The 12,070-nt window shown below is 39.4% G+C and overlaps 1 pseudogene across 1 annotated transcript; it reads left to right on the top strand.

Annotated features, from left to right (window-relative positions):
- Positions 1-11,006: 11,006 nt before the first annotated feature.
- LOC307051315 (zinc finger protein 410-like) lies at positions 11,007-11,792 on the top strand (annotated as a pseudogene). Its single transcript has one exon. The product of its transcript is annotated as a zinc finger protein 410-like (transcript).
- Positions 11,793-12,070: the final 278 nt, after the last annotated feature.

The raw sequence follows: 12,070 nt of genomic DNA, 5'->3' as shown, positions 1-12,070 counted from the left end.
ATGACAGGAATCCCCACAAGTAATTAAAATATAGGTAGATCACTTTAAAAGTGTCAGGGTAAGGGAGTAAAAAGGGCTTGAATTATCTTACTGAATTCATTGAAGAAGTGAATCAGAACAAATAAGAATAATTTCAATTTATTACATAATTTTTAAAGAAAAAGTAAAATTATTTTAAAAGAGGTCCCCTGAAAAAAAGCATGCCCTCCCTTTTATGAACAGAGACCACCCTCATGCAACAATAACACTTGGCAAGATATTCCAGAATTATTTTGACAAAGCAAAAGAAAAGTTCCTAATGAAACTATAGTTATGTCACAAAAATGGAGAGACTGCATTAAGTATTCATATTTGTTTTAATGTCCCAAACCATGGCTTTAAAATTTTTAAAAATTTAAATGCTATGTATGTTCCATAATTCTTTCCACAGGTCCCCATGTCAGTAAAGGTAATATAGCACTTCACACAGTGTCCAGAAACAAGCATAGTTATTGGTGTAGAATAAGTGCCCACTAAATTTCCTTGTATTAATTAATGAATTAATGTAGCTAATGAGAGGGAGATCTGTCACCTGAAGAAAAATAGTATCAGCCTGGCTGGCAATCGTTTCAAAGTTAATTAAAAATCTTCCAGCTCATTTCACGTGACCTGACGGGTTTTCTTTTATGTCCTAAGTGTGTGAGCCCATAACAATTTTCAAGATTCATGTGCAAGATACCACAAGATACAGCCCACATCCCCACCCCAACCTACCTAATAAGTGGAAAATACTAGAACATGAAAGATAATAGCTAATGAAGTAGAGATGCTGAATTCTAAAGATATATTCCCAGCACAGGTATCATTACATTCTTATTACTGATTGGTCTTTTCAAAATACATGATGCTGGTCTCCCTGTACCTGGTTGGCTTCCTATCGTTATTCTTGAATCTTCTTTGCTTGAGATACATATATGTAGTTTTCATTTTAAAAGCTAAGATAGGGGCTTCCCTGGTGGCGCAGTGGTTGAGAGTCTGCCTGCCGATGCAGGGGACACGGGTTCGTGCCCCGGTGCGGGAGGATCCCACATGCCGTGGAGCAGCTGGGCCCATGAGCCATGGCCGCTGAGCCTGCGCGTCCGGAGCCTGTGCTCCGCAGTGGGAGAGGCCACAGCAGTGAGAGGCCCGCGTACCGCAGAAGAGAGAGAAAAAAAAAGCTAAGATAAACGGTGCTATAATGAAAAGCACTCTGTGAGATATGAGTGCATTTGACATGGGCTTTAAAGGATAGAAATGACCTCAACAGATACATGGAGACAACAGATGGCATTCATTGTAGAAGGATGAGGATAAGCAAAGGTATGGAGACTGGGAAGTCAAAACCTTTTCAGCACTTAGATACCCTTTGATTCTAAGTAAATAATGCTACCAATTGTGAAAGGAGGTATATTAAAACACAGTATGTAGGTACACACCTGTTAATTTTGGAGAATGCAATAGCCTTGACTTAGGTAAACCACCCATCAACCAAAAAAGGGAACGCTCAAGGAAGTATGAGTCATAACATTTTCTTGACTATTTAGCTGTAACGTCATTGGTCAAATGTATTGTTTTTTGTTTTTTTTTTATGGTACACGGGCCTCTCACTGTTGTGGCCTCTCCCGTTGCGGAGCACAGGCTCCGGACGCGCAGGCTCAGCGGCCATGGCTCACGGGCCCAGCCGCTCCGCGGCATGTGGGATCTTCCCGAACCGGGGCACGAACCCGTGTCCCCTGCATCGGCAGGCGGACTCTCAACCACTGCGCCACCAGGGAAGCCCAAATGTATTGTTTAATACACACCCCCACACACCCCAATAACAAAAAGAGTCATTTACTTTTTGACAAAAGGTTATCGTCAGGGCATGGCTATGAAATATGAGGAATCTCTAATAATCATACTATGAATACTATCAATACCTGGGAAAGATATGGCGACTGCCTCCACAATGTCCTCTCCAAATGGCTTCCAGAATCTAGTCTTCCTGGTAGGATGTGGCAAAATGATACCCTTGACCCTAATTGTAAGGAAGCTTAGACATAGTCTAGTCTCCAAGAACAGTTGTGACAGCAATTTCTCTGGTAGTACTAGACAATGGCTGGTAGTACAGTCCTCTAATTACAGGTATAGCTCCTCAGAAAAATAAAAAATATGTTTTTGGATCTGACAAGCTCAATAAAGGATGTCTGTGATTCAGATTGGAGTGTTTATTCAGCTCACACATTAAATACACATGTCGCTTTCTTCAAAAAATATTTACACATCTACTAAATGTTAGTCACTGTGCTAGGTGATGGAGCAGAAAGAAGAATAAAAAGATGCATAGGACTGAATTCCTCCCTCCAAAGGAATTTGCAGTCATACAAGGGAAAAACAAGGGAGAAAGAAAGCATGGAGGGAAAAGTTCACATGTGACTCTTTAAATTTATATTTTTTATTTTTATCAATCACATGTATTTTATTCTTTGACCAAGTAGTTCTATAAGGCTTTCCCTATCTCCTTTAACTTTCCATTTAATAAAGACAAATGTGTCATTCTTCCAAAAGGTGCATGGAAGAGACAGCACAGATTTCTAACATGGGGTTGGTATGGAAAGAGATCATCTGTTTATAGACTCTCCTAAGTAGGAGGGTTTGCTTGGGAATCACCATCTGGCCTAAATTTCACTAATATGAAGAAAAACCCATTAATCTGCATAATACTAAAGCATGATCTTTTCTTGTTTTCTAGACATCATCTGGAAGGAACTGATAATTGAACATGCAGAAAATCCCCATGTGGATAATCAAGAATTGGTTGCAAATGTATTGACATGTTTCTTAGACGACTGTGATTTCTCCTGATTCTCCCAACTCACTTAAAAAGATGACAATTTAGGAAATAAATTAGAGGTCCATCTTAAATTAATAGCCTAAGCATGACACTTACTTTGAATGTTTGAATTGATCATGTGTTCTTTGTTAGTAATAAAAGTATTACTTTTAAAATATTAAAAAGTAGTATTTTTAAGTATTAGAAATTTGAACATATCTTGAGGAGGAGATTTGTAAATAATGTATATATTTCATATTTTATAATATATAAAGATACTACTATAGTTATTCATTTTATTTATTTTTCCAGCTTTATGGGTATACTACTTGACAAATAATTCATTTTATTTAAATTAAATGCATTCCATCTACTACCACCTACATTCTTCAGGCTAAATACTGTACTAGGCATTAGACAAACATCAATCCATCTTATCATCATAACAACTCTTTGGATTAGATATACATAGGTCCATTTTATTACTCAGAAAACTGAGGCTCAGACTCCTGGGATAAGATGGGAGACTGAAACTTCTTCAAAGAAATTCTATCCTACTTCACCTAACAGAATGATCAAAAAACTTACTAGCAACCACCAAACTAGAAAAGGTATTTAAGCTAATGCTACAAACCTCAATAATAGGTGTCCAAAGAAAGAAACAGGAGATTCAGGAGCTGAGCAAAGGAGCAACTGGTTCACCTCCTAACACCACCTCCACTATCCAGACATTTTAATGAATCCTGAGAATTCTCACTTATCTCAAGTCCAGAGGAAAGCAAACTGAGCAACCACCCTTGTCTTTCTCTTCTTTTTTTTTAAATCATTCTTTTCAGTAAGGAGCTATGGAAACTGGAAAAGAAGAGGATAAAACAAGGAAAGTGAATAGCAAGGCTGGTTTTCTTTAACCAGTTAACAAATGAAGGCTTCAGTGCTGTACATAGTCTGCCCCATTGGAACGGTACACATATCCAAAAGAGGTGGAGTGCAACTTGGTTCTCAGCAAAACCTATGTGCTATAACACAGACACCACCTCCTCCCACACACAGACAGTCACACTACAGGCCACATTTCCTCAAGCTAAAGAAGAGAAAATGGAGAACAAAACCCCCCCAGCTCCACATGAAAATTCAGAGGGAAAACGTGGTCTCAGAGCTGAAAGAGAGTCAAGAAATCTCTTACATTATATGGGAGCAAATAGAATGTATGCCTGGACAAAGCCAAGCATGAAAAAGAATAGTGTGACAACCATGAAAAGCTGATCTGGAAAACTTTTAAAAGGAAGAAGGAAAGAGTGAAAATCAAAAAGTCGGGCATGGCAGGAGAGGAAGGTAACATTGAAGAAACAGATAAAAAGCTCAAACCAGAAGAAAACCTAATTCAAGGAATAGAGGAAATTCCTTGAACTTAACATCACTGTATAAAAATGAATAAGAATATAAACTAGGGGCTTCCCTGGTGACGCAGTGGTTGAGAGTCTGCCTGCCGATGCAGGGGACATGGGTTCGTGCCCTGGTCTGGGAAGATCCCACGTACTGTGGAGCGGCTAGGCCCGTGAGCCATGGCCACTGAGCCTGTGCGTCCGGAGCCTGTGCTCCACAACAGGAGAGGCCACAACAGTGAGAGGCCCATGTACCGCAAAAAAAAAAAAAAAAAAAAAAAAAAAAAGAATATAAACTAAAGAAAGTAAGAGATCAAATAAAAGATCAAAATGAAATAAAAAGAGGGCTTGTGGATCTAAGGAAAAATTGAGGACTAAAATGATATCATTAGAAAACAAATAAATATGTAAGAAACAAAATAAGCTAAAAAAACTGATCTGCTGACATAGGAGAAAGTCCTGAGATAATCACAATACACATTGATGAAAATGAAAAGAAATGAACACAGAGAGAAACTGAGATGGAAAATAAACACAATCAAATACAAGGATATAATTATTCTCTCTTACTTAGAAAACCAGTGTAGAATTCATGAAAATGCACCACTCAGATCTCTTACCGAGGGGAGTATAATTTTTCTTATTCCTCCCTCTACTATAGATGTAGACAATAAAGCATAGCCATATGTGCTTTACCTGTGACTTTGTCACCAATAGAAATTAGATGAGTTCATATGACACTGCAATTAATACAAATATATGAAATATCATTAATGTTCATTACTACTTCCGAATTACTATAGTTATTAGTCCCATCACTAGATCTTATTATTTAATGCATTAATAAAGAAGCATATATATATTTTTATATTACAAAATTTAAAAAATATTTTAATTTGTTTTTTTAAAAATAAGTTTATTTATTTATTTATTTATGGCTGCAATGGGCCTTCATTCCTGCATACAGGCTTTTATCAAGTTGCAGCAAACGGGGGCTACCCTTTGTCGTGGTACGCAGGTTTCTCATTGCAGTGGGTTCTCTTGCTGCAGAGCACGGGCTCTAGGCACGCAGGCTTCAGTAGTTGTGGCACGCGGGCTCAGTAGTTGTGGTTCATGAGCTCTAGAGCACAGGCTCAGTAGTTGTGGCACATGGGCTTAGTTGCTTCACGGCATGTGGGATCTTCCCAGACCAGGGCTTGAACTCGTGTCCCCTGCATTGGCAGGAGGATTCTTAACCACTGTGCCACCAGGGAAGTACAAAAATTTTAAAATATTTTGATGAGTGATCTTTAATATAATTGGTTTTCCTTGTAATCCTGTGTATTTTACATTAAACTTTTAAAAATACTATTCTGAGAGACTTCCCTGGTGGTCCAGTGGTTAAGACTCCATGCTCCCAGTGCAGGGGGTTCCAGGTTCAATCCCTGGTCAGGGAACTAGATCCTGTATGCTGCAACTAAAGGTCCTGCAGTTTGCAAAGAAGATCCCGCATGCTGCAACTAAGACCCGGTGCAACCAAATAAATAAATAAATATTTTAAAAAACATATTATTCTGAGAAGGGGTCTATAGACTTCATCAAAGAGCCAAAAGTGTCTATGGCACTAAAAGCACTCCTACAGTCGTATCTCAGAAAAGCCTGCAGCCCCTCCAACATTACATGATGCGTAGAAAAGACCCATGCAAGTAAAGGATCCTGAAGTTGAATCTTCATTAGTGTTACAACAAATTGATCACTGGTTGTAGCTGAAACAGCATTTTCAAACGAGGGATAGAACCTGGGTGTTGATCTTGTCCGAATAACAAGATAGGGCTCCTGACACTATGGAGCAGTCATACTGTCACTAGAATGCCTCCCCAGAATTCCACGTGAGAAAGACACAGTCTGTCTTGCTTAAGCTACTATATTTGGGGTCCTCTTTTTACAGCAACCTAATCTGTTCCCTAACTAATATATTACTTTTTCAATATAACTCCCAAGAGATAAAATAATTTCCCACCACTGGCAATAGAAAGATGGATGAAGAAGGAGAAAAGAGCAGAGTCTGGGGCCAAAAAGAACCTTACCATTTATGGTAACCCAGAATTTAACCCACTGACTCCTAGTAAATGGTAGAACTGGGGAGATTTGCATACTCATTATTAGCATTTTCCTTCACAGTATCTAATCTCCCTCAAATATCGAATCTCTTACAAATACAAATATTCAAGTGAAAAATCTTTTTCATGTTAACCTCATAATTGCAATGAAAAATATACCTAAATTTTTAAAACTTTTCCATCAAAAAAAGAAAATGAAAAGGGTCTCCAATACTTGTTCAGCACTGCAACAAAAGTAACATCATCATTCCTTACTCAAAACTCTCCAAAATCTTCATTTTATAATGACACTTTAAAAGATGAAAGATTTCATTAAAAAAAAAATCAGTGGATTTCGGATTAAAAATCCTGGCATGAATTTTTACCTTGCCCAAACTTGTTTGATAATTGCTTTTGAAATTTGAACTCTGGGTATTTTTTTCCTTTAATCAAAAAGCAATCAGACCAGAAGTGATGAAACAACTGGTAATCTGAACACACCCACTTCCCAGGTGGTGCTCCTGCCATGGATACCGTGAAGTGGGTTCAGTAATTTAACAACGTCAGAGAAGAAAATAAAGCTCAGGGATTCTAGGGCAGGCATACCTCACCTCCAAGAGCATCCATGGGAAAATGGGGAGGCCTGGACAGTCCCCACCTGGCACCCTCAGGACAGAGCCTTGAAGGAAAAGCTTGAAAGCTACAAGCCGTGTGGCTGACAGGGTCTTGGTGCTCCAGACTGGTGTGAGGTCTGAGCCTCTGAGGTAGGAGAGCCGAGTTCAGGACATTGGACCACTAGGGACCTCCTGGTCCCACGTAATATCAATTGGCGAGAGCTCTCTCAGAGATCTCCGTCTCAAGTTAAGACCCAGCTCCACCCAATGGCCAGCAAGCTCCAGTGCTGGACACCCCATGCCAAACAACTACCAAGACAGGAACACAACCCCACCTTAGCATAGAGGCTGCCTACAATCATACTAAGTTCACAGACACCCCAAAACACACCACTGGATGCAGCCTGCCAACCAGAAAGACAAGATTTAGCCCCACCCACCAGAACACAGACACCAGTCCCCTCCACCAGGAAGCCTACACAAGCCACTGAACCAACCATACCCACTGGGGGCAGACACCAAAAACAACGGGAACTACGAACCTGCAGCCGGCGAAAAGGAGATCCCAAAACAGTAAGTTAAGCAAAATGAGAAGACGCAGAAATACACAGCAGATGAAGGAGCAAGGTAAAAACCCACCAGACTAAACAAATGAAGGGGAAATAGGCAGTCTACCTGAAAGAGAATTCAGAGTAATGATAGTAAAGATGATCCAAACTCTTGGAAATAGAATGGAGAAAATACAAGAAACATTTAACAAGGGCCTAGAAGAACTAAAGAGCAAACAAACAATGATAAACAACACAATAAATGAAATTTAAAATTCTCTAGAAGGAATCAATAGCAGAACAACTGAGGCAGAAGAACAGATAAGTGACCTGGAAGATAAAATAGTGGAAATAACTACCTCAGAGCAGAAAAAAGAAAAAGGAATGAAAAGAATTGAGGACAGTCTCAGAGACCTCTGGGACAACAGTAAATGCACCAACATTCGAATTACAGGGGTCCCAGAAGAAGAAGAGAAAAAGAAAGGTTCTGAGAAAATATTTGAAGAGGTTATAGTTGAAAACTTCCCTAACATGGGAAAGGAAATACTCAATCAGGTCCAGGAAGCACAGAGAGTCCCATACAGGATAAACCCAAGAAGAAACATCCCAAGACACATATTAATCAAGCTATCAAAAATTAAATACAGAGAAAAAATATTAAAAGCAGCAAGGGAAAAGCAACAAATAACATAAAAGGGAATTCCCATAAGGTTAACAGCTGATCTTTCAGCAGAAACTCTGCAGGCCAGAAGGGAGTGGCAGGACATACTTAAAGTGATGAAAGGGAAAAACCTACAACAAAGACTACTCTACCCAGCAAGGATCTCATTTAAATTTGACAGAGAAATTAAAACCTTTACAAACAAGCAAAAGTTAAGAGAATTCAGCAACACCAAACCAGCTTTACAACAAATGCTAATGGAACTTCTCTAGGCAGGAAACACAAGAGAAGGAAAAGACCTACAAAACCAAACCCAAAACAATTAAGAAAATGGTAATAGGAACAGACATATCAACAATTACTTTAAATGTAAATGGATTAAATACTCCAATCAAAAGACATAGACTGGGTGAATGGATATAAAAACAAGACCGGTATATATGCTGTCTACAAAAGACCCACTTCAGACCTAGGGACACACACAGACTGAAAGTGAGGAGACGGAAAAAGATATTCCATGCAAATGGAAATCAAAAGAAAGCTGGAGTAGCAATTCTCATATCAGATAAATAGACTTTAAAATAAAGACTTTTACAAGAGACAAAGAAGGACACTATATAATGATCAAGGGATCGATCCAAGAAGAAGATATAACAATGGTAAATATATATACACCCAACATAGGTGCCCCTCAATGCATAAGGCAAATGCTAACAGTCATTTGCCTTATGGCTGTTAGCTAAAAGGAGAAATTGACAGTAACACAATCATAGTAGGGGACTTTAATACCCCACTTTCACCAATGGACAGATCATCCAAAATGGAAATAAATAAGGAAACACAAGCTTTAAATGACACATTAAACAAGATGGACTTAATTGATATTTATAGGACATTCCATCCAAAAACAACAGAATACACTTTCTTCTCAAGTGCTCATGGAACATTCTCCAGGATAGATCACACCTTGGGTCACAAATCAAGCCTTGGTATATTTAAGAAAATTGAAATCAAGTATTAATTATCTTTTCTGACCACAACACTATAAGACTAGATATCAATTACAGGGAAAAAAAGCTGTAAAAAATGCAAACACACGGAGGTTAAACAATACGTTACTAAATAACTAAGAAATCACTGAAGAAATCAAAGAGGAAATCAAAAAATACCTAGAAACAAATGACAATGAAAACATGACAACCCAAAACCTATGGGATGCAGCAAAAGCAGTTCTAAGAGGGAAGTTTATAACAATACAATCTTACCTCCAGAAAGAAGGAAAATCTCAAATAAACAATCGAAACTTACACCTAAAGCAATTAGGCAAAGAAGAACAATAAAACCCCAAAGTTAGCAGAAGGAAAGAAATCATAAAGATCAGATCAGAAATAAATGAAAAAGAAATGAAGGAAACAATAGCTAAGATCAATAAAATTAAAAGCTGGTTCTTTCAGAAGATAAGCAATGTTGATAAAGCACTAGCCAGACTCATCAAGAAAGAAAGGGAGAAGACTCAAATCAACAGAATTTGAAATGAAAAAGGAGAAGAACAACTGACTCTGCAGAAATACAAAGGATCATGAGAGATTACTACAAGCAACTATATGCCAATAAAATGGACAACCTGGAAGAAACAGAAAAATTCTTAGAAAAGCACAATGTTCCGAGACTCAACCAGGAAGAAATAGAAAATATAAACAGACCAATCACAAGCACTAAAATTGAAAGTGTGATTAAAAGTCTTCCAACAAACAAAAGCCCAGGACCAGATGGCTTCATAGGCTAATTCTAACAAACATTTAGAGAAGAGCTAACACCTACCCTTCTCAAACTCTTCCAAAACATAGCGGAGGGAGGAACACTCCCAAACTCATTCTACGAGGCCACCATCACCCTGATACCAAAACCAGACAAAGATGTCACAAAGAAAGAAAACTACAGGCCAATATCACTGATGATCATAGATGCAAAAATCCTCAACAAAATGCTAGCAAACAGAATCCAACAGCACATTAAAAGGATCATACACGATGATTAAGTGCCGTTTATCCCAGGAATGCAAGGATTCTTCAATATACGCAAATCAATCAACGTGATACACCATATTAACAAATTGAAGGAGAAAAACCATATGATCATCTCAGTAGATGCAGAAAAAGCTTTCGACAAAATTCAACACCCATTTATGATAAAAACCCTCCAGAAAGTAGGCAAAGAGGGAACTTTCCTCAACATAATAAAGGCTATATATGACAAACCCACAGCAAACATTGTTCTCAATGGTGAAAAATTGAAACCATTTCCTCTAAGATCAGGAACAAGACAAGGGTGTCCACTCTCACCACTATTATTCAATATAGTTTTGGAAGTTTTAGCCACAGCAATCAGAGAAGAAAAAGAAATAAAAGGAATACAGATCGGAAGAGAAGAAGTAAAGCTGTCACTGTTTGCAGATGACATGATACTAAATCTGGAGAATCCTAAAGATGCTACCAGAAAACTACTAGAGCTAATCAATGAATTTGGTAAAGTAGCAGGATACAAAATTAATGCACAGAAATCTCTTGTATTCCTATACACCAATGATGAAAAATCTGAAAGAGAAATTAAGGAAACACTCCCATTTACCATTGCAACAAAAAGTATAAAATACCTAGGAATAAACCTCCCTAAGGAGACAAAAGACCTGTATGCAGAAGACTGTAAGACACTGATGAAAGAAATTAAAGATGATAAAAACAGATGGAGAGGGCTTCCCTGGTGGTGCAGTGGTTGAGAGTCCGCCTGCCGATGCAGGGGACATGGGTTCGTGCCCCGGTCCGGGAAGGTCCCACATGCTGCGGAGCGACTGGGCCCATGAGCCATGGCCTCTGAGCCTGTGCGTCCGGAGCTTATGCTCCGCAATGGGAGAGGCCACAACAGTGAGAGGCCCGCGTACCGCAAAACAAACAAACAAAAAAAAAAAACTGATCGAAATGACCGCTCCTTTATCTACCCTGCAGCAGGTTGTGGGAAAAGCTTCTATGTACTGCAGAGGCTGAAGGTGCACATGAGGACCCACAATGGGGAAAAGCCCTTTATGTGTCCTGAGTCTAACTGTGGTAAGCAGTTCACTACAGCTGGAAACCTGAAGAACCACCTGCACGTCCACACAGGAGAGAAACCTTTCCTTTGTGAAGCCGAAGGATGCAGCAGTTCCTTTGGTGAGTATTCTAGTCTTCCAAAACATTTGGTGTTTCAGTCAGGAGAGAAGCCACATCAGTGTCAAGTCCGTGGGAAGACCTTCTCTCAGAGTGGGAGCAGGAATGTGCACGTGAGAAAGCATCACTTGCAGATGGGAGCAGCTGGGAGTCAAGAGCAGGAACAAACTGATGAGCCACTAATGGGCAGTAGTTTGCTTGAAGAGGCTTCAGTAACCAGTAAAAACCCGGTGTCTATGAATTCTCAGCCCAGCCTTGGTGGAGAGTCCTTGAAACTACCGAATACAGATTCTATCCTAGGAGTTGATGATGAGGTGCTCACTGAAGGATTCCCATGTCCTCTGTCTTCAGTGCCTGATGTGACACATCATTTGGTGACCATGTAGTCATGGAGGCACCCATGTGAGGTTTCTGTCTCAACTGCCATAGATCCACAGGAGTCACTAAACCAAGGAGATCTAACTGACAGACAGACATGAGCATGGGTGCTGACTTCTCTGATCCCAGAGTGCATGTAGTGGGAACAGGACGCTTATGGCTCACAATCTGCCAGAACCAAAATTAACCTGTGAAGGACAAGACCCCACTTTTGCCTCTGTTCATCTTTCCTGGCCTAGAAGATGAATGTAGGAGAGCTTCTCTTCGACTACCATCTAATTCAGTCGAGGAAGAAAGCAGTGAATGGGGGTTGGGTAACTGTACCTACCTCTCTTCCCACTGCACAATTTTGGTATAGACTTATCCCAAAAGTGAATTT

Source organism: Hyperoodon ampullatus (genome assembly GCF_949752795.1).
Source record: "Hyperoodon ampullatus genome assembly, chromosome: 4".
NCBI classification, from domain to species: Eukaryota; Metazoa; Chordata; class Mammalia; order Artiodactyla; family Ziphiidae; genus Hyperoodon; species Hyperoodon ampullatus.
Note: the sequence above shows the minus strand (reverse complement) of the source record. Positions and strands in the feature narration are given on the sequence as shown.